General features: G+C 51.4%; 1 protein-coding gene across 1 annotated transcript in view; it reads right to left on the reverse strand.

Moving 5' to 3' along the window:
• ABCD4 (ATP binding cassette subfamily D member 4) overlaps positions 1-23836 on the reverse strand; it is a 680822-nt gene that overhangs the window by 268350 nt on the left and 388636 nt on the right. The window lies entirely within an intron of this gene.

The raw sequence follows: 23836 nt of genomic DNA on the forward strand, positions 1-23836 counted from the left end.
GTGGGATCTCGGCTCGGGTAAGCCCCCGTCCCTGCCCCGAATGCGGGACGCATCCAGCCGCTGGCACAAAACGACCCGCGTTCATTGCTCGGCCGTACGAAGCCGGGCTGTAGACGTGAATTGGCGCACCGAGAGGATGTAATAAGTAGACGGGTGATAGTGATAGTGATCGTGATTTGATACGAAATTTATAATAGTGGGTAGAATTGGCAGTAAATGGAAAATTTTTGAATTGGTTGGAATTTGGACGAGCAAAATTGATAGAGAGACCCCCGATGTGGTGGGATGGCAAATCCACCATCCCTCACAGACAGGTGGGGCAAATGCGCTATAGTTTATGGGGTTGATGGCAGTGGAAACTAGCCCGGGTGGGTTAGGTTATATTGTAGGGATCTAGCGAAGATGACATTAGGTAACGTTAAGATTAGTTAGTGACTGATACCTGTAGTGGGGACGCAGGTAGATTAGTGTGGATTATAATGACGTGGGAGCGCAATAGTTTAAAGGGACGACTGGGAAGCGCAAGTTTCAGAGGGGAGTAGTTAGCTGAGATGATGCCGTGTGTGTGAGGATTGAACAGGTGAGAATGGAACAGGTGTGATTGCACAGGTGTGCAACTGAACAGGTGTGTGGAGCAGTGTATGAGGGAGTAGTGGTGATTGCGTGTTGTGTTGACCAAATGGTCCGGGAAGAAAGGAGGGTGCAGGTGGCACCAGGTGTGAGGGCACAGGTGTGCAACAGCAGGTATGGAGAATGGTAGTGTGGAATAAATGGAGTATTGGAATGGATGGTCGTGGAGTGAGTATGGTGGAAATTGTGGAGTGGAGTGGATGGTGCGAAGGTGTGAATGGGGGAAGAGTGGACCCCCATCACGGATACCCGGGGCGGGTAGTGTAAGTGTTAGGTAGAGGGTATAGGTAAATTGTGGTTGGATATTGGCATCTGTGGTGCGGGTGAAAGAATGGTCTTTGGATGGGTGCATTAGTGTCGTGGAAATGGCGGGGCGTGTAGCCTTTTAGTGTGTGTAGTTGGTTGGGCGCTCCACCACTGTAAGGATGTCGGCCAGGTGAGGCCGCAGGTGGGCTCTGGGAGCCGGTAGTAGTTGTTGTGGATGGGGCCCGAGGATCCGGAGGACGGACCCGGGTAGCCCAGTGCCAGAGGGCACCGAGTGGGGTGACAGAGCCAGGAGGGGCCTTCCCCAGGTAGATAGGTTAGGGTAAGGAGCAGGTAGGCTCGGAGGCAACTGCAGTGGTGGAGGTGTGCAGGTGGGTAGACCTGCTGGGAGAGCTACACGTCGCCGCCCAGAAATTGTGCGAGGGCACCGGGAGATGAATCGGGGGAGTGAGACCCCAAATTGAGAAGCACCACAGTTTGGTCAATGGGAATTGGTTTTGAGAACCCATAGTGTAAGTTGGCCAATGGATTGGCAGGGAGAGACCCCGGGTAATGTAAAGTGTGTTAAAGTCATTTAGAGGGTAGTTAGGATGAAGGATCTCCTCGCACCATCTGCATCCACTCACCTGAGGTGACAGGTACTCCACACCATGCCATGTTTTGATTATTTTTTATGATGCAAATGTTTGGATTGTGAGACGCATCATGACGTGGGTGTGACATTGTGCTTTGATGTTCCATCTCTGCCTCCTTATGAGGATTGATGATGAATTTGGTGATGGCAAATTTTGAAGTAGAGGGATTGTGGAGACGAATTTGGTATAGGGGAAATATGGGGAAGACGTGACAGTAGTGACGAATTGGTAATGTGTAGATTTTGTACATATGGGGTAAGGGCAAGGGTAGGGTAGGTGACAGGGGGGTGACGTACGGTAGGGACGAGCTTTCTCACTTCGCCCTCCGTACGCATTTCGCCTTGCATTGCCTTATTGACGTGTACCCTTGTGACCTTACCCCTCGCTCAATTGTCTTTCTTTTGTCTCCCACATGACCTGTGCGCCATTGGGTGCCGAGGGGAGCGTGCGTGAGGTGGCCATTGTGCGCCCGAGATTCCCAGAACCAGCATGCATTGCGTTGATGTACCACTTTATGGACCGCTGTTCTGCGGCCAAGTACCACTTGATGGACCCCAGGTTCTGGGGCAGGGCACCTCTGTTGGAGACCGGCCATAGTGGCCAGGGAATCTTGCTTGCGGACCTCGGTAAGGTGGCACCTATGCCAAACAGGTGGACCACCCTTAGTTGGCCCCTGAGGCCCTAAATAAAGACGAACACAAGTTGTGCTTTTTATTATGTCCAAATAGGCCGCATGAAGCCAGAAGACGTCGGGAAGAACATCGGCCCAGCAGAGAAAGTGAAGACCACCACCAGTTGTTTTGTTGTGTTTATTAAGAACCATGGTGACTGCGCACCGAGTGGTGCTTTTGGTGCTTTGTGGTGCTTTTGGTGCTTTTGGGTGCTTTGGTGGTATTGGTACTGGTGCATCGATGCAATGAGTGCTGTCTCCTCCCTCCCAACAGGAATTTCTTTTTTTCTTGTTCCCTAAGAAAGAAAAAAAAAAAAACACAGGTCCTGGGTTGCGTTGTAAATAAGAAATAACGTCATTGTAAATAATGCTCCCCACCGTAAATGTATAGTTTGAGAATAAATCCGTAATTCGGTTAGCTGTGGGCTTGAGTCTGTTAGACAGGGTGCAATGCAATAGGGGGACATACTTATTTGTGTTTTAAGATTGTCACACTCAGGGTCAGGTTAATTGTAGAGGGAATTACACCTACGTGTCACACTAAGTTAAAGTTTAGTAGGCCCGAGGACGGGCCTGAAGAAAGGAGGGTGCAGTGTAACGGTTTTGAGAAGTGGGTAACGAATTTGAGAAGTGTAACGGTTTTTAAGAAGTGTAACAATTTTGGAGGAAGTGTAACGAATGTGAAAACGTTACAATGTGAACGTTACAAAAGTATGGTAACACCCTGTTAATGTAAATAATGGTCGCAGCCGTCCTCCTAGTTAATTCCATGAAACTTACACGCAGGTCACGATATATCTTTTTAAATAGTGTATTTCCTTATTCCATGTAGGCTAAATCTGTGTTTCCCACTAGATTGACTTTGCATTGTATCAAACAAAATAAGCATAGGCCCTTGCAATTTCCCCAAACATCTCCGCTCTCCAAAGTTCCTTTCAAAAGGGTGGGAGTTGTTTTCAATCCCGCAGGCCGCCATTGCCCATGTGCTAATCTCGGAGAAGAAAGGCGTGTCTCCACCTCGTCATAAGAGGGGAGGAGTGAGCCAGCCCTAACAGCCAATCAGCACCGCGGTGAGCGACCCGGTAGGCGTGCCCTCGGAGCCGGCGGCTTGATTCCGCCCGAGGTGATAAAAGCGACTGTAAGGGACTGCTTTACCAGATGACTTGGGAGATGACCTGGGAGAGGAGCGAAGAGGCGGCACCAAGAAGAGCGGTGAGATGCGAAACACTCCAAGCCAAAGAGGAGAGGTACTCGCAAAGGAAACCAGCTTTGGAGAGACGCGCTGAAAGGAGGGAGACGGCTCCACCACAAGAAGAGGAGCAGGTGTGCCGAACCAGCGCGTGACGTCTACCGCAGCGGATACGCGACGGAGGGTTTTCCCGCCAAAAACCGCGAGGAATTGAGAGCTGCTGCCTCCGACCTTGCCTCCCTCTCAAGCAATCCACCTCAAGCCCTACCTGCCTGCAATATCCCCTGTGTAAGTGTGAACGTCCTGTCCTACTCGTTGTCTTGGGATTAAGTAAATTGAATAGAATAAGCTAACGATGCACTGTGTGACTGCTTTTTCCATCCATTGCTTGTAAATAATTTTGGTCGCTCTTTCTTTTTGCTTGTGTGTGTATAATAAATCTGTTCTTCCTCCGTACTCTTCTTCTTCTTCTTTTTCATTCTCTTTCAGTCGCTTTAGAGGTTTCCCGATTGAATATCTGTGGTGCGATCTGGTCAACGTCGGGTGAAATCGGGTTCTAATCGGGGAGTAACTGTTCGGACGCGGTAATACACCACCGCTCGGTCAATATAACATCTAAAAACCGCGTCTGCAACAATATATATATATATATATATATATATTATATTATATATATATATATATATATATATATTATATATATATATATATATATTATATATATATATTATATATATATATATATTATATATATATATATATTATATATATATATATATATATTATATATTGTTGTGGATATGAGGACTGTATTTTTTTGATTGTGTGCTTTATTATTATTATTATTGTTTATTCTGCGCCCTCTGCCTCCGGAGCTGTGTAAAGGTGAAAGGGCATCCCATAATTAGTCCACAAGCATACACGTCAGCCAATAATAGAATACCCCTGTTCGATAGTTATATCTTATTCTGTGTTTTAGGGTAAGGCTGTGTCTCCCATTAATTGAAGTACTCCATTGCACCAGTGAAAGAGAATAGATCCCCTTTCATTCCCATCCCCAAAATCTCCATTTCCTTTCACATCCCCTTTCGTCATTGTCAAGCCCCGATTGCCAATTACATCCCCTCCAAAACCACCATTGAACATGTGCTCGGGTCGGGGAAGAGGGGCGTGCCGCCCGTCGTCATCAAGGGCGGAGCCAGAGGGTCGCGTGACCAACCAGGGCCGAGGTGAGCACACCGATAGGCGTGTCCTGAAGGCCGGCGGCTTGATCGCCGGAGGCGCTATAAAGGCGCGCGCGCAAGAAGCGTGGAGGAGTCGGTGGTGAGGAGTGAGGGGACCAAGAGAGAGAAAGAGTGGTTGGACCAAGAAAGAGAAAGAGTGGTTGGACCAAGAGAGAAAGAGTGGTTGGACAGGGAGACGTGCAAGAGTGTTGTTGAGTTGAGGGTTTGGACCAGACGAGTCAGACGAGTCCTGGCAAAGCAAGCGGCGGCCACAGCAGCAACAACACCCAACAGCCGCTTGGGGCCTGGATGGCGGTTTTGAGCAGGGCCGCGAAGGAACGGCGGCTGCTAAATGACAAATTTTTGATTTGTTGGATTTGGACGAGCGAAATTGATAGTAGGACCTCCCCGATGTGGTGGGATGGCAACTCTGTCATCCCTCACAGAAGGGGGGGGGGGGGCAAAGGAGCACTAGTTATGGGGTTGATGGCAGTGAGAACTAGCCCGGGTGGGTTAGGATATTGTGTGTAGGGATCTAGCGAAGATGACATTAGGTGATGTTAAGGTTAGTTAGTGACAAGGATACCTGTAGTGGGGACGCAGGTAGATTAGCGTGGATGACCCCCTTGGACCTTCCTCTCCCTCCAGCCATCCACCTCCTGCCTTTCCACCCTTCTTGTGTACGTGAGTTTGTTCTGTGTGTCTTGTCCCTGGGTATTTAATTAAGTCTGTATAAGCTAGTATTTGCACTGTGTCACCTGCGTCTTATGTGTTGTAAATAAACGTGACTGCTTTCTTTTTACTTGTGTGTATAATAAATCCAATTACTCTTCTGTCCGTCTTCTCGTCTTATTCCTTTTCCTCTTTGCATTTCGTCGTTTTAGTCTTTTCCAGATTGGGCAGCTGCGGTGCGATACGGCCAAAGTTCTGGGTGAATCGGGTGAGTCGGGGAACAACTGTTCGGTCGCGGAGCCTTCGCTCGGCAAACAACATCCTAAACCGCGATCAGTAACAATATATATATTATATATATATATATTTATATATATATATATATTTATATATATTGTTGCGAATATGGCATTTGGCCTCCATATCCGCTTGTAAATATTCCCCTATTTCCCCAATATTCCCCAACTATCCCCAATCCCCCATTCCCTAGTCCCATTGCCTGTAAATAACACTCTGTAGAACCGACCTTCCCCTTTTTCCCCCATTAAATGTCGTGCCCAGGTCCACCGCATCTCACGTAGACAACTTTCGGACATCTTGCTAGTTATTCTTAGTCTATGTCAGTTAAGGACTCGTTTCCATTAATTCTGACTCTTCGTTGCACCAGAATGTGATTATATGGCACCAGTAGTGAGTTTAGGACCTTCCCTTACCTCCTCCCATCTTCTTCCCCAAACAACAACTACAACAACAACAACAACTACAACAACGGCGCGGCGCGGGGGGAGTGTGCGTCCTCACACCGGCTCGGTTAGCCGCCATGACCATGCGCTCCGACGGGGTTACCACGAAGGGGCTCCCTGTCAGCTCCTCGTCAAGGGCGGAGCCTGGTAACCCTCCCCGCACCCAATAAGAAGGGCGGACCGATTCCATCTGGGGCGGAGCTAACGAGCCGAGGGCGTGTCACTCCCCGCCGGATATACGCAGCGACTTACCGGATGTGACGAGAGATGCGCCCCCAGCTTGAGAAGACAATCACCACATCCGAGCGCTGCGACCTCCCCGCATCTCTAGACCGGACCGGGTCGATCCTGCCCTGAGCCCAGGTGCACCTGGAGCCATCGATTCTGCCTTTCCTTGCCATCAATCCCCGTGTGAGTCAGTTTTGTCCTGTTTATCTGTCGTCTGTCAGGGAATAAGATAAGTGTGTCTAAGTGCCTGTCTTTCTATGCTGTCCCTCTCATTCCTGTAATCTAACCTTCCGCCCTAATATAACCTCCTCCGGAGGTCTTGAGAACTGAACCCTTGGTGTCGTGTCATTTTAACCCAGCCGTTGTGTCTTTTTCCTCAATTGATTTAGCATAGCGCGATTTGGCCAACGTTCGAGTGGAATCGGGTAAACTGTGCAGACGTGGTCATACCAAACCGCTCGGTAAACCAACATCCACAACCGCGTCTGTAACAATTGGTGTCGAGGAGTGGAATTCGGACCCGGGACTAAATTTATTAGGCCCAAATTTTGGAACACCAATTGTACCACTAGGGTAACAATTGGTGTTGGAGAGGTAGAATTCGACCCGGAGCGCGTTTCCCGCTCGAAATTATAACGCCGAAATTTGAATTTGTTTTACGAAAATAAAAACCCGAATTTTGAAAGTCGCGCTATGGCGGATCAAGACAGCTGGGGTCCGGTAGGGGAGAGTGAGGCAGGGTCGGTCCAGGACCAAATTGAGGGACAGGAGGAGAGCGAAGCAGCGAGGGTAGCAGACGCACAAAATAGCGTCGTTGTGCCCGACATTGCGGGAGCGCAAAATGGCGCCTCGCTGGTCACCGCGCCCGCGACCGTGGCAGCGCCCCTGGTGGATTTGAACCTTTTTTTTATACAAATGAAGGCCCTTATGGCCCAGAATAGCGAGGAAATGAGGGAGGAAATGAGGGCTCAGAGTGAGCGAATGGGAAACCAAATGGGGATAATGGGAAACCAAATGGGGATAATGGGAAGCCAAATGGGGGTAATGAGGGACGAAGCGAGGGGTACCGGTGAGGGGTTAGACAATAATTTTAAGGAGTTAGACAAGAAATTTGGGAAGTTAGACAATAATTTTGAGGGGTTAGACAATAATTTTAAGGAGTTAGACAAGAAATTTGGGAAGTTAGACAATAATTTTGAGGGGTTAGACAATAATTTTAAGGAGTTAGACAAGAAATTTGGGAAGTTAGACAATAATTTTGAGGGGTTAGACAACGGGATAAATGAGGTGAGAAATGGGTTAACGGGGGTAGAAAATAGAATGGCTGCCCAGGAGAATCAAATGGAAGGGATGCAAAAGGGGTTAGAGGGGTTAGAAAACAGGATGGAAGGCAAATTGAGGGACATGAGGGACCAAGCGGAAAGGGAAGTTAACCAAATGGGGCAGCAGATAGAGGGGGTCAGAATGGGGGTAGAAACCAAACTGGATGCTCACAGGGAGGAAATGGAGCAGATGAGGGTGGCATCTGGGCAGGAGATGCAAGTGATGGGAGAGGAGATCAGAGGAGGTGTGAGTGAGGAGGTCGGAGGAGTGCGCGAGGAGGTGAGGCACTGTAAGGAGCGCATGGAGAAGGAGGTGAGAAAGGGGACTGTAAAGTTACAAGGGGGCATAGAGGACCTGACGCAGGAGGTGGAACAGCTGACAGAGGGACAAAAAGAACTTACGGACCAGGTAAAGAAGAACACAGCGGTAATAGGAGGGTTAAAAGCGACACAAAATGACCTAAAAAATGACTTGGTAGCGACGAAGAGGGAATGTCAGATGGTACGTGAGGGATTGACAACGAGGTTGGACGAGGTGATAGAGGTAATGGAGACGAAGGACCGGCAGGTGAGGACGCACATGGAAACGGTCAAGGTAGCCTTAGAGGATGAGCTTGAGGAGACGTACCGGGGAATAAAAGAGGTGAAGCAGAAATTAGAAGAAGTGGAAGAAGGGGTGAGCGAAATTAAGAAGCGACGGAGAGGGGATAACAAAGAGATAAAAGAGGAAGTAAAAGAATTGGTCCAAAGTCTGTGTTTGGATCGTGATGATGTGCTCATTAACCGGATGAGGGATTCGCAGGTGATGGAGGAGAAGCGAAGAGGAAGAGGACCCGGTGTAAGTGGTGACCAATATGGTCGTGCGTATGATGCGCCAGGGGATTTAAGGAGCTTGGGGGTCGAGATGGACCCGGGTGTTCGTGAGAGGCCGTTGGTGAAGTGTGCGACAGGTCTGGTGTGCGAAAAAGGAGGTGTGCGAGAAAGTCCGACTCTGGGGTGTGTGAGGAAAAAGTGCGTGCCAAGGAGTGAGGGTGCTGGCGAGAGTGAGTCGGTCGTAGCGCGTGTGCGAGGGAGCACATGGAAGCGTGGTGTGGTGAGTGTTACAGAGGGTGTGACGGGAGAGTGTGCGCAAGAGTGTGCGCGAGAAAGGTGTGTGACGGACAGGTGCATGGGGAAAGAGTGCGCTGTCAAAGGCAAGGAAGAATGCACACCTGTGGTGAGTGTTACGGAGGGTGTGACGGGAGAGTGTGCGCGAGAGAGGTGTGTAACGGACGGGTGCATGAGGAAAGAGTGCGCTGTCAAGAGTAAGGGTGAGTGCGTTGTCAAGAATGGAGGTGAGAGTAGTGAGAGTGACAAGGAGAGTGAGTTGGTTGTGACAGGTGAGCGAGGATGTACACCTGGGATGGAAGGATGCACACCTGGAATGGTAGAGCGTGAGTGGGAATGCACGCTGGAGTTGGTGGTGAGGCACGTGGTTGGGTGTGCGAATGAGAGCACACCTGTGATTGTCACAGAGGAGGTGACCGAGGAGGGGGCGCGAAGAGGTGTGTTGGTGAGGTGTGCTACCAACGAATGTGTGCCAAAGTGTTCGGTGGTCAGGTGTGTGACCAAGTCTGTGAGTGGAATGAGAGTACCTGGGTGTGTAAGGAAAGGTACGAGGAGCATGGAAACGGCTGGAGGTGTGAGCAAGGAACGGGCTGCGGGGTGTAAGCATGCAGGTGAAGCATCGACGGTAACCAGGTTAGAGGTTAGGTCGACTTTTAGCCGAAGCGGGCCCTCAGTGCGTGCCGGGCCTCGCTTTGAACGGCCGCGTCCGTGCTCCACTAGGCGGAGCTGGCAGCCCGATAGAAAGGGTCGTCATGGCGACCACTTTTTGTTGAGGCAGTCCGGCAGGTCGAGATCGGGACATGGGATGGCTCCGTGCCGAGATGGTGCGTGGGATCTCGGCACGGGTAAGCCCCCGTCCCTGCACCGAATGCCGGACGCATCCAGCCGCTGGCACGGAACAACCCGCATTCATTGCTCGGCTTTACGAAGCCGGGCTTTAGACAGGAATTGGCGCACCGAGAGGCATTAGTGAGTAGACTGGGTGATGAGGTTAGTGTTTTGGCCCCGAAATTAGAGAAAAACAAAATTTGATGATTGGCAAAGGATTGGCAGTAGTGATTGGCAGATGATGGGCAGTGATTGGCAAAAATTTTGATTTATTGAAATTTGATGTGCAAAATTGGTAGTGAGCGATGGGCCCGGTGGGTAAGGGTGGCATCCCTGCCCCCCTTCCCATGTGGGGCAAAGGAGCTATAGATTATGGGGTGTATGGCAGTGAAAACTAGCCCGGGTGGGTTAGGTTATATTGATAGGGATCTAGAAAGATGACATTAGGTGACGTTAAGTTTAGTTAGTGACTGATACCTGTAGTGGGGACGCAGGTAGATTAGTGTGGATGATAATGACGTGGGAGCGCAATAGTTTAAAGGGACGACTGGGAAGCGCAAGTTTCAGAGGGGAGTAGTTAGCTGAGATGATGCCGTGTGTGTGAGGATTGAACAGGTGAGGATTGAACAGGTGTGATCGAACAGGTGTGATTGCACAGGTGTGAGAACTGGACAGGTGTGTGGAGCAGTGTGTGAGTAGTGAGTGTGTGGATCAGCGCGAATGCGCTTGGGGAGAGAAGGGTGCAGGTGGCACCAGGTGTGAGAGCACAGGTGTGCAAGTACAGGTGTGTGGAGAGAGTTGGAGTAAGTGGTACGGAGTGGTGTGCATGGTGCGACGGTGTGAATGGGGGAAGAGTGGACCCCCATCACGGATACCCGGGGCGGGTAGTGTAAGTGTTAGGTAGAGGGTACAGGTAAATTGTGGTTGGATATTGGCATCTGTGGTGCGGGTGACAGAATGGTATTGTGGATGGGTGCATTAGTGTCGTGGAAATGGCTGGGCGTGTAGCCTGTTAGTGTGTGTAGTTGGTTGGGCACTCCACCACTGTGAGGATGTCGGCCAGGTGAGGCCGCAGGTGGGCTCTGGGAGCCGGTAGAGTTGTGGATGGGGCCCGAGGATCCGGAGGACGGACCCGGGTAGCCCAGTGCCAGAGAGGGCACCGAGTGGGGAGAGCGCCAGAGGGCCTTCCCCAGGTAGTTAGGTTAGGGTAAGGAGCAGGTAAGCTCGGAGGCAACTGCAGTGGTGGAGGTGTGCAGGTGGGTAGACCCGCTGGGAGAGGTACACGCCACAGCCCAGAAATTGTGTGAAGGCACCGGGAGATGAATCGGGGGAGTGAGACCCCAAATTGAAAAGCACCACAGGTTGGCCAATGGGGATTGGTTTTTAGAACCCATAGTGTAAGAGGGCCAATGGTTTGGCCGGAGAAAGACCCCCCCGGGTAGTGTAAAGTTGTTAAAGTCATTTAGGAAATAGTTAGGATTGATGAACCTGTCGCACCATACGCAGCCACTCACCTGTGGTGATGATGATGACTCCACACCTGTGTTTTCTTTGTTCTGTTGCAGGAAGTAAGGATTGCTGTGGATTGGTGAGACGCATCACGACGTGGATGAGACATTGGGGTGATTCCATCTCTCCCTCCTTAGGAGGGACTGATGATGAATTGGTGATGGCAAATTTTGATGTTGAGTTGGAGATGGCAAATTTTGATGAGAGTTGGAAATAGCAAATTTGATTGGTTAGGAGGGAGAGAAGACGAATTTGGTTTATGGGAGGAACGGGGAAGACAGTAGGGATGTTTGTTGATTTGTAAAAGAGATGTTTATGGGTAGTGTTGTGTTTTGTGGATACAGTAAGGGGTAAGGGAGGGGCCATGTAGGTTACCTGGTGGGGGGGGGGGGGGAGCGTACGGTAGGAACGTACCTGTCTCACCTGGTTCCCATGTGCCCCCAGTGTGCATTACCTTAAATTGCGTGCACTTTTGCGCCCTTACCACCTTACTCACTTGTCTTCTTCTTTTGTCTCCCACCTCCGAGGATCTGGCTTTGGGGTAGAGAGAGAGGAGAGAGAGGTGCTGGCTACGCAGTTGTGGGCCTGCACTTTCGCTGCTTGCTGCCTGGATCGATACACCATATGGACCGCAATTTTGGTGGCCACCCACAATGGACCGCAGTTTTTTTTGCGGCCAAGCACCACCCATTGATGGACCTCTGGGTCAACGTGGCACCTATGCCAAACAGGTGAACCACTAATAGTTGGCCCCCTGACGGCCACAATAGAGAAATGGACGCGGTTGGCGCCTTTCTTTATTTTTGAAAGAAGTAAGAGGGCCAAGTGCACCACACGAAGGCAAGACCAGCGGCAGAACATCGGCCGGCTGTGACACCACCGGTGATTCATAAACACTTTATTGGTGCACCGGATGGTGCTGACTGTGTTATGGGGTGGTGCTTTTCGTGCTGGGAAAGGGTGCTCTGCACGTTATTAAAGGCCGTAGGCCACAGAGCACTCGTGGGTTGGTGTATCGATGCTGGCATGCGTGCTCTCTCTATGCATAACATCTGCATGTGTTCCTCCAAAAACAGGTCCTGGATCGTAGTGTAAATATCAGCGTAGTCTTGTGTAAATAATGCTCCCTACCGGCTGTATGTTTAGTTTGCGAATTCTTTCCGGATTCGGTTATCCTGTGGGTGTGTTTCTGTGAGGAGAAGGGTGCAACGTCGCAGGGGGACATATTTACTCATTTGTGAATATCTGTAAAACTGTCGCACTCAGGGTAGAGTTAATAGTAGAGGGAACTACATCTGCGTGCCACACTAAAGTAGGTAAAAATTTATCGGGTCGGGACGCCCCGAGGGTAGAGAAGGGTGCAATGTTGCGAATATGGCATTTGGCCTCCATATCCGCTTGTAAATATTCCCCTATTTCCCCAATATTCCCCAACTATCCCCAATCCCCCATTCCCTAGTCCCATTGCCTGTAAATAACACTCTGTAGAACCGACCTTCCCCTTTTTCCCCCATTAAATGTCGTGCCCAGGTCCACCGCATCTCACGTAGACAACTTTCGGACATCTTGCTAGTTATTCTTAGTCTATGTCAGTTAAGGACTCGTTTCCATTAATTCTGACTCTTCGTTGCACCAGAATGTGATTATATGGCACCAGTAGTGAGTTTAGGACCTTCCCTTACCTCCTCCCATCTTCTTCCCCAAACAACAACTACAACAACAACTACAACAACAACTACAACAACGGCGCGGCGCGGGGGGAGTGTGCGTCCTCACACCGGCTCGGTTAGCCGCCATGACCATGCGCTCCGACGGGGTTACCACGAAGGGGCTCCCTGTCAGCTCCTCGTCAAGGGCGGAGCCTGGTAACCCTCCCCGCACCCAATAAGAAGGGCGGACCGATTCCATCTGGGGCGGAGCTAACGAGCCGAGGGCGTGTCACTCCCCGCCGGATATACGCAGCGACTTACCGGATGTGACGAGAGATGCGCCCCCAGCTTGAGAAGACAATCACCACATCCGAGCGCTGCGACCTCCCCGCATCTCTAGACCGGACCGGGTCGATCCTGCCCTGAGCCCAGGTGCACCTGGAGCCATCGATTCTGCCTTTCCTTGCCATCAATCCCCGTGTGAGTCAGTTTTGTCCTGTTTATCTGTCGTCTGTCAGGGAATAAGATAAGTGTGTCTAAGTGCCTGTCTTTCTATGCTGTCCCTCTCATTCCTGTAATCTAACCTTCCGCCCTAATATAACCTCCTCCGGAGGTCTTGAGAACTGAACCCTTGGTGTCATGTCATTTTAACCCAGCCGTTGTGTCTTTTTCCTCAATTGATTTAGCATAGCGCGATTTGGCCAACGTTCGAGTGGAATCGGGTAAACTGTGCAGACGTGGTCATACCAAACCGCTCGGTAAACCAACATCCACAACCGCGTCTGTAACAATATATATATATATATTTAGTCGTGTGATTCCCCAGGTGAACACCACAGGGATCACGAATAGCCAAAGCAAGCTTTAACTCCGAGGTGACGATCAAATGCGGACTTTATATAGGTATTACGCCAGAGGAAGAAAGGGAAGAGGAGGAATGAAGGGACCTGAGCGATCCCGCCGGGCATTCTTCAACCTGCGAAAAGTAAACCAAACCAGGCGAATTTAAAATGTACAGGAAAAAATAACAAAAGTGTTTATTAAAAACAATACCGAGAACAAGAAAACGCGACAGTGAATCTAAAGTCCTAAATTGGAGCGCTCCTTACAAACAGATTTGCACTCCTACAGGGGATAAAATAAAGATGTGAAAAATATAATGGTGTAGGTTACTTCGTGGGCCTAACTCAGGCCTGCTGGAATATCTTGTCAGGATAGTCCGAGGCCCTGATGGGAACCGCTAGCTCGTTGGCGGGAGTGAAAGGCCTCTCGCGCTCGACAACGGCAGACGTGCCGTTCGCTCCTCCAGCCGTGCCGGCAAAACTGCAACCCTCCGTCCGTGGCTCTTCCGCCTCCCCACGATCACCAGCAAGACTCGGAATGCGGCTGGTTCACTCGGCGCCCTTTCCATCCGTCCGTGCCCTTTTTTCAGGGAGCGAAGCACAAATTGGTCCGTCGGTGACGGGGGAAGAAGAAGAAAAGCTGGGAGGAACGAAGTGGGAAGGACAAACGAGAAGAAGAGAGCTCAAAACGAGAAGCAGAATGGCGACCGTTCATGGATGCATCCAGAACGGAAAGAAGCAAGAATAAGGAAATGTCCGCCCATGCGTTCTTTTATCGATAGGCTGTGACATCATCTGCCGCGCCCCACCAACCAGTGTCTCGCTTCTTAGTAATCCTGGTTGTCAGGACCAATGATGACCCCTTGAGGTGTGGCTTTTGGCCTGCTTGTCTTCGATGTGTGCTTTCCAGTGGTGTAATTAGCGGCAGCGCTCACTGTCCTGGATTCCTGGTGGTTTTATGATCTGAGTGCAGTTTAATAGGCACTTTCTACTATATGTGTCGAATGCGGTGCCATACAGGACGAAGGGAAATAAATTACCGAGATTAGACGAACAAGGTCACATTCCATAATCCCGACAACTAGTTAACACAAGGACCATCCTCGTATGGCCACATGTAACACTTAATCCAACATTCGGTCTAAACATTAATATACTTATTACATGGTGGTGGTTCTTATCACGATCATCGGAGCACCTACCTATACAAATCTACCTGACTCTACATATCACTGCCCCACCGACATAACAATATATATATATATATATATATATATATATATATATATATATATATATATATATATACACAAAGAATTAAGTTAAGCACCCCCCCCCCCCCCCCCCCCGTTTTTTTACAACCTCGCACATTACAAGTTTGTTGTCGTCAAAACAGTGTAATATACCCATGATATTGCTATATTTTCTGGAGAAGTGATATTATGGTCACATAAAAACATAACAATCATGCCGTTTTCAATATTTTATTCTGAATAATTTATGGTGAAATTTTTTGGGAATTTTAGGCATATTTTCACCTCAATTTAAGTATGGAGCTATAGGTCCATCACGGACAGTGTGGATGACGTTTATGTTTTCTAACGTACAGTCATTGTTCTGAGAAGACCTCTAGCGATCTTTGCATCAATAACGTGTGTAGGACCCACGTGATCGGATCACTGACTCAACCCTACGTCTCATAGACCCTGTAAGCCGTCGTATGCGTTGCTGTGGCAGGTTGTTCCATTCCCGATGTAATGCACGTTCCAATTCATCCAGATTGGCTATTGGAGGGACCATCTTCGCAATTTGTCGTCCCAACATGTCCCAAACGTGCTCGAGGGGGTTCAACCTGCCACAGCAACGCATACGACGGCTTACAGGGTCTATGAGACGTAGGGTTGAGTCAGTGATCCGATCACGTGGGTCCTACACACGTTATTGACGCAAAGATCGCTAGAGGTCTTCTCAGAACAATGACTGTACGTTAGAAAACATAAACGTCATCCACACTGTCCGTGATGGACCTATAGCTCCATACTTAAATTGAGGTGAAAATATGCCTAAAATTCCCAAAAAATTTCACCTTAAATTATTCAGAATAAAATATTGAAAACGGCATGATTGTTATGTTTTTATGTGACCATAATATCACTTCTCCAGAAAATATAGCAATATCATGGGTATATTACACTGTTTTGACGACAACAAACTTGTAATGTGCGAGGTTGTAAAAAAACGGGGGGGATGCTTAACTTAATTCTTTGTGTATATATATATATATATATATATATATATATATATATATATATATATATATATATATATATATATATATATATATATATATATATATATATATATATATCTCTCTCGCTGCCCTGGACAAATTCCTGTCGATAGAGGAGCCTTTTCGACCAGGTAGCATTACTGTACCCAGAGAAATGCCATAATGGCCCAATGACAATATGATGGCCCAATAGCTAATGATGAAAGGACAGGTAGGACACATGATGGAAGGCTTTACGCTCGTTCTTTCACATGCAGCACAGAGACTGCGGGTAGCTTCATTTGCTGATGGCTTGCGGCTGTGCCACTGATGCACTGTTCCATGTAGGTGAGAGCAGGCATTTAATTTGTTCAGGGTGCCAGCGATAGGTCACCTAAACTTCGCGAAAGACATCAAGGGATATTTAACATCGACCAAGTAATTATTCTGGCAGATAATGGAATGGTTGGGAATGAAAAAGGTCAGCAATGACAAAACTGGAGCAAATGGTGCAACAGAACCAAAATCATGGTGGCAGAAGCAGCAGATGTTTCTAAAGAGTACATATAAATAGTTCTTTCTAGCAACTGTATTTTTCGACAGAGGCTTACAAAAGAGCATGGCTGTGCACCAGGAGTGTCAGTGCAGGTGCATCCCAATAGTACATCACTTTCTCCACCGAATGTACTGGATTCCTCCGCAAGATGAATTTGCAAATTTTGTCTTGAAAGAAGATGAGCAAATAAAACACCCAGTTTAAATATCCATCCAAGGGACGGTCAAACAGTGGTTGCTCACCATGCATGACAGTTTATACCTGGATCGATATTCAAACCCAGGCCATACAGCTCAGAAGCAAGTTAAATGACGTCACATGAAGGAAAACACCTGGTAACGTGTTGAATAAAGTTCGGTAGACAATCGATGAAGGTGTGCATTGAGTTATTTGGCAAACAGTTATACCTGGCTATAACTTTAAATGATATATATTCTGTAATTACCTCTGCCACCAATGGTGGATGGAAGTTATATTTTTCTCCTGCAGATGACTTATATATGGAAATATTTTTTAAATATCTTTTTCTCCCATATTTTTCCTATTTTTTTGTTCAAAAACTGGCTATTTACCTCCGCCACCAAAGGTGGATGGAGGTTATGTTTTCACCCCTGTCTGTCTGTTTGTTTGTCTGTTTGTGAACAAGATATCTCAAAAAGTTGTCGACGGATTCTGACGAAATTTGGCATAGAGGTTTGGTATGTGACAAGGACGAAATTATTAGATTTTGGTGAAGATCCGAATTCTAAATTTTTTTTAGTGATTCTTCACCATTCGGAGATAGGGCCAAAGATGACATTTTGCACGATATCTCAAAAAGTTATGGACGAATTTTGGACGAAACCTGCTAGACCGGTTGGGTGTGTGACAAGACTGAATCGATTCGATTTTGGTGAAGATCTGAATTTGGATTCGGATACGATATTTATTTAATTTTCTAAGTGATTCTTCACCATTGAGAGATCGGGGGAAAAGCGATATACAGTACAACATATTTACTCCCGCCAGGGAGTAATGCATTCGATTGTGTGTGTGTGTGTGTGTGTGTGTGTGTTCGTGTGTTTGTGAACAAGCTATCTGGAAAAGTTCTGAACGGATTTGGATGAAAGTTGGTGGCATGATTGCCCTTGGGATAAGGAAGAATTGATTTTTTTCTGGTGAAGCTCAGGATATTATTCCGGATCCAAGAATTTTTTGAAGGATTGTTTGCCATTGGAAGATAGGGCTCATTTTTTTTTAACATTATCTTCTATATATTCTATATTTAACATTGTGATATGAAAATAGTTTTCATATTTGTTGTAAATGTAGTTTAAACTCGTGGTTATGCGTTAGAGCGGTGTATTTTGTTAGCAGCGTCGTCTTCAAGGTTCTTCTTTTTTTTCTAATAAAGACATATTCTGTCATTTTGAAACCACCAAAGTGTGTATTGGGTTTCCCCGTTTCATAAAATGTATCGTTTGATACGTATAATGCTTTAGAACTGTTTTTTTTTAACCTCAGAAGAGATAACATTTACCTCAGCTAATGTCAATCGCGGTGTAAGTATTTGATGAACTTATAAAGACTTCGGTGACTTATAAGTGTGACAAGCATGTGCACGGGATTCTTCCCAGAAGAATGAGTGGTCACATTAGCTTGTACGACTTAAAATGAGCGAGTTTTGTTTTCACGTTTGGGCCAGTTTTACATGTTGTATCCAGAAGGAATGAAACGAGACGTTTTTCCTGGCTTACAATTTTATTTGAAGTCACACATGCCTCAAAATACACTCACCTATATGGAATTGAACGCTGAATCCGAAAATGTAAGTGAAATTGCCTTGTTTTTTTTAACATTAGCTTCTATATATTCTATATATTGTAGCGGTTACCGCTGGATGTACATAATCGCCTTGCACCGGCCAGAACACGGCCAGACGCGCCTCTCCCGGGCATGCCCGGACTCACTGTTCCCGGGCACGCCCGAACCTCCCGGGCACGCCCGGTCTCGTCTTTCCCGGGCATGCCCGCTCTCGCCTTTCCAGGGCTCGCCCAGAGCGTCCGGGCATGCCCGCTATCGCCTTTCCAGGGCTCGCCCAGAGCGTCCGGGCATGCCCGCTATCGCCTTTCCAGGGCACGCCCAGAGCGTCCGGGCATGCCCGCTATCGCCTTTCCAGGGCTCGCCCAGAGCGTCCGGGCATGCCCGCTATCGCCTTTCCAGTGCTCGCCCAGAGCGCCCGGGCACGCCCAGCCTCGACTTGCCAGGCCGCAGCCAAACACGCCCGGGCAGGTCCAGACTCGCCTTTCCAAGGCTCGCCCTTGATACCCGGGCATGCCCGGTATAGCTTTTGCCGGGCAAACTTCCCGACATAAATGTGTATATATATTGTTGCCCGAAAAACGGGCTTGTCAGAATACCTGAGCTGTTTTGTTTCAATAAAGCAACTCGGACGAATTCCGTCTTTGGTCGCGTCAATTATTTCGACTCGCGTTGGAGCGCAGTTCCTTCATTGGTGACCTACCGACATGGATACGGCAGTGACGCTTAAACTGCCTACCTTCTGGGAGACTCACGCGGCTGTTTGGTTCGCCCAGGCGGACTCCCAGTTCGCCCTGCGAGGCATCACCGCGGACGACACCCGCTTCCACCATGTTGTGGCGGCGCTCGGTTCCACCACCGCGGCCCGCGCCTTGAGCCTCCTCCAGCACCCGCCGGCTGCTGACAAATATGACGCGCTGAAGACGCTCCTCCTCGGCGCTTTCGCCCTCTCACCGGCAGCACGCGCACGGCGCCTGCTTGACCTGCCCGAGCTCGGCGACACGCGCCCGTCCGAGCGCATGGACTATATGCTCTCGTTGCTCGGCGAGCACTCTCCGGCATTCCTGTTCCAGGAGCTGTTCCTCCGTCAGCTGCCTAACCCGGTACGCCTCGCCCTGGCTGGCACGTTGATCACGGATTCCCGCGCCCTCGCCAGGGAAGCCGATAAGATCTCCTCGGCGGGCCAGCACATCGGCGCGGTTACCTGGAGCCCGCCGCCGTCCGAGGCGACGCCCACGACGCCCGAGCGCCCTGCGCGGTTGGAGGCCGAACTGCCGGTGCAACTGGCGGCCGCCACGCCGCACCGCCCGCTTCCGACACGACGGCCGGGGCCTCCACCTGACCGGGCGTGGTGTTATTACCACGCCAGGTTCGGACACAAGGCTCGGACGTGCCGGCCCCCGTGCACTTTCGGCAGGTCGGGAAACGGCCGGGCCGGCGTTCATTCCCAGCCATGAGCGCCGGCCACTCGGGCAACTTGCTGTTTATTCGGGACAAAGCGTCTGGACGGCGTTTCCTGTGCGACACCGGCGCCCAACTGAGCGTCATACCTGCCTCCGAGCAGGACAGGCTGGACGCAGTTTGCGGCCCCTCTTTGGTCGCTGCTAATGGCTCGGCCATACGCACTTTCGGCCCACGCGTCGTCACCCTCTGCTTCGGCAGCCAGCGCTTTCAATGGACTTTTGTTACCGCCAGCGTCCCCGTGGCTTTGCTGGGCGCCGACTTCCTCTGCGCGCACGGGCTGCTGGTCGACGTCAAACGACGTCGCCTTGTCCACGCCGAGACCTTCAGCTCCCTGGCGTGCACAATGAGCAGCTCCGCGCCGACCGAACTGGCGTGCGCCCTCCCGGCAACGAACGAGTTCGCTCGCCTGCTCGTGGAATTCCCGGCCCTCACGCGGCCGACGTTTTCGGCCGTCGCGGTGCGGCACGGGATCGAGCACCACATACCCACTACGGGCCCGCCGGTCTACGCCAGGGCCCGCCGCCTCGACCCAGCCAAGCTCTCCGTGGCAAAGGCCGAATTCGACGCGTTGGAGCACCTCGGCATCGTGCGGCGCTCCGATAGCGCGTGGGCTTCGCCACTGCACATCGTGCCAAAGCCGGGGGGTGGATGGCGCCCGTGTGGCGACTACCGCCGTCTCAATGACGCTACCACCCCCGACAGGTACCCGATCCCGCATATTCAGGACTTTTCCGCCCGTTTGGCGGGACGGGTCATCTTTTCAAAAATTGACCTGATACGGGGCTACCACCAGGTACCTGTCCGGGCGGCCGACGTCCCGAAGACGGCCGTCATCACGCCGTTCGGCCTGTTCGAATTTTTGCGGATGCCGTTTGGCCTCAAGAACGCGGCCCAGGCGTTCCAGCGCTTGATGGACGGCGTGCTGCGTGACCTGCCGTTTCTTTTCGTCTATCTGGACGACATCCTCGTCGCCAGCACGTCCCGCGCCGAGCACCTCCTCCACCTCCGAACACTGTTCGGTCGCCTCAGCGAGCACGGCTTAATTGTCAACCCGGTCAAATGCCACTTCGGCGCGACGACCGTTGACTTTTTGGGCCACCGCATCACCAAGACCGGGGCCGTGCCGCTGCCGACCAAGGTCGAGGCCATCACCACGTTCCCGCGTCCCCGTTCCATCAAGGCCCTCCAAGAGTTCCTCGGCATGGTGAATTTTTATCACCGATTCGTGCCCCGCGCTGCTCAGCTCATGCGGCCCCTTTACGAGGCCCTCCGGGGCAAGCCGGCCAAGCATGACATTGTTTGGTCCGCGGCCATGGACGCGGCCTTCGCCAGTGCCAAACGGGCCCTCGCCGACGCAACGCTGCTGGCTCACCCGGTGCTCAACGCGCCCATCGCCCTCACTACGGACGCCTCCAACTACGCGGTGGGCGCCGTCCATGAGCAATGGGTGGACGGGGTTTGGCAGCCACTCGCTTTTTTCAGCCGGCAACTCCGGCCGAACGAGTTAAACTACAGCACGTTCGACCGCGAGCTGCTCGGGCTATTCCTGGCCGTTCGCCATTTCCGACACCTCCTGGAGGGCCGCCCGTTCACGGCTTTCGTCGACCACAAGCCGTTGGTCTACGCAATGGCTAAGGTCACGGAGCCGTGGTCGGCCCGCCAGCAGCGCCACCTCCCCGCCGTGTCGGAGTTCACCACGGACATCCAGCACGTCGCCGGCAAAGACAACGCCGTGGCCGACTGCCTTTCGCGGGCCAGCGCGAAGGCGGTCCACCTCGGCGTGGACTTCACGCTCATGGCGGCCGACCAGACCACCGACGCCTCGGTGCAGGCACTCCGCGTGGCGGACACGGGCCTCCGCCTGGCCGACATCCCCTTCGCGGGCACCGTCCTGCTCTGCGACGTCTCCCAGGGCCAGCCTCGCCCCATCGTGCCCGTTTCCTGGCAGCGCCGCATCTTCGCCTCCATCCACGGCCTTTCTCACCCGGGCCGGAAAGCTTCTCAGAAGCTGGTGTCGGCGCGTTTCGTCTGGCACGGCCTTCGACAAAACATCCGCGACTGGGCCAACGCCTGCACGGCCTGCCAGCGAGCCAAGGTCCACCGCCACACCCAGGCCCCGCTGGCACCTTTCGCCGTGCCTGAACGGCGTTTCGACCACGTCCACGTGGACCTGGTGGGTCCCCTGCCCCCCTCGCGGGGGTTCACCCACCTGCTCACCATGGTGGACAGGACCACCAGGTGGCCGGAGGCCGTGCCCCTCACCTCCACCACCACCGCCGACGTGGCGCAGGCGTTCTCGCCACCTGGGTCCCGCGCTTCGGCGCACCAGCGGACATCTCATCCGACCGCGGCCCACAGTTCACGTCTGAGCTTTGGGGCACGGTCGCCCGTTCGTTGGGGGTCACGCTGCACCGCACCACGGCCTACCACCCCCAAGCCAATGGGTTGTGCGAGCGGTTTCACCGCTCCATGAAGGCCGCACTCATGGCCGGCCTTCAGGACGACGGTTGGGCCGACCGGCTGCCGTGGGTCCTTTTGGGCCTTCGCACGGCCCCCAAGGAAGACCTCCAGGCGTCCGCCGCCGAGCTCGTCTACGGCCAGCCACTCCGCGTCCCGGGCGAATTCGTGCCTGACGCTACCAGTCCCTGGTCCGCCGCTCGCCAACGCTCGGACCTCCAGGAGGCCGCCCGACGATTTGCCCCCGTGCCGACGTCCCGCCACGGTGGCCCCCAGTCCTACGTCCCCCCGGCGCTTCGCACAGCGGAGTACGTCTTTGTGCGTCATGACGCGCACCGGGGGCCACTCCGGCCGCCGTACGACGGGCCCTTCCGGGTCCTGCGACGGGGCGACAAGTCTTTCATCGTCGACTTCGGCGGCCGGCCGGACCGGATTTCTGTGGACCGCCTCAAACCGGCGCACATCGACGTCGACCGACCACCACGGTTGGCCCTTCCTCCGCGGCGAGGCCGCCCCCCGTCCACAGTTCCCCCCGCTCGACCACCCACCACCACGTCAGACCCCTCCCCACGACCCTCCAGGGGTCGCTTCGGCCGGGTCATCCGGACCCCCCTTAAATTGACCCTGCCGGTGCAGGTCGATTCTGGAGGGGCGTGTGTAGCGGTTACCGCTGGATGTACATAATCGCCTTGCACCGGCCAGAACACGGCCAGACGCGCCTCTCCCGGGCATGCCCGGACTCACTGTTCCCGGGCACGCCCGAACCTCCCGGGCACGCCCGGTCTAGTCTTTCCCGGGCATGCCCGCTCTCGCCTTTCCAGGGCTCGCCCAGAGCGTCCGGGCATGCCCGCTATCGCCTTTCCAGGGCTCGCCCAGAGCGTCCGGGCATGCCCGCTATCGCCTTTCCAGGGCACGCCCAGAGCGTCCGGGCATGCCCGCTATCGCCTTTCCAGGGCTCGCCCAGAGCGTCCGGGCATGCCCGCTATCGCCTTTCCAGTGCTCGCCCAGAGCGCCCGGGCACGCCCAGCCTCGACTTGCCAGGCCGCAGCCAAACACGCCCGGGCAGGTCCAGACTCGCCTTTCCAAGGCTCGCCCTTGATACCCGGGCATGCCCGGTATAGCTTTTGCCGGGCAAACTTCCCGACATAAATGTGTATATATATTGTTGCCCGAAAAACGGGCTTGTCAGAATACCTGAGCTGTTTTGTTTCAATAAAGCAACTCGGACGAATTCCGTCTTTGGTCGCGTCAATTCTTTCGACTCGCGTTGGAGCGCAGTTCCTTCAATATATATATATATATATATATATATATATATATATATATATATATATATATATATATATATATATATATATATATATATATATATATATATATATATATCTGTGCAGTGTCTGGCTTGTGTTGTCTTGTCCTGTGTTGTCACTGAACTACTCACTCAAACTTTTGTGAAATCCTACTATTCCAACTTGACCCACGGCGGGAGTATGCACTCTACTGAGTGGCGTTCTAGTTTAAAAAGTTGTGGACGAGTTATGAATAACTTGGTGGACGAGTTGGTTAAGTGACAAGAACAAGCCGATTATATTTTGGTTCAGGTCCGTATCCAGATTCGGCCTATCAGTGGGATAGAAACCATAAACTGTTCACCAAGGCGGAGATATGCACTTTACCGAGTGCAATTCTAGTTTTTCCTATTATATTTGTTGTTCTAAAACTGGCTATATAAAATATATTTTTCTCCTATTTTTTCCTATTTTCTGTTCCAAAACTGGT

This window comes from Myxine glutinosa, chromosome 9 (assembly GCF_964187855.1).
Source record: "Myxine glutinosa chromosome 9, kmMyxGlut1.1, whole genome shotgun sequence".
Classification (NCBI taxonomy): domain Eukaryota; kingdom Metazoa; phylum Chordata; class Myxini; order Myxiniformes; family Myxinidae; genus Myxine; species Myxine glutinosa.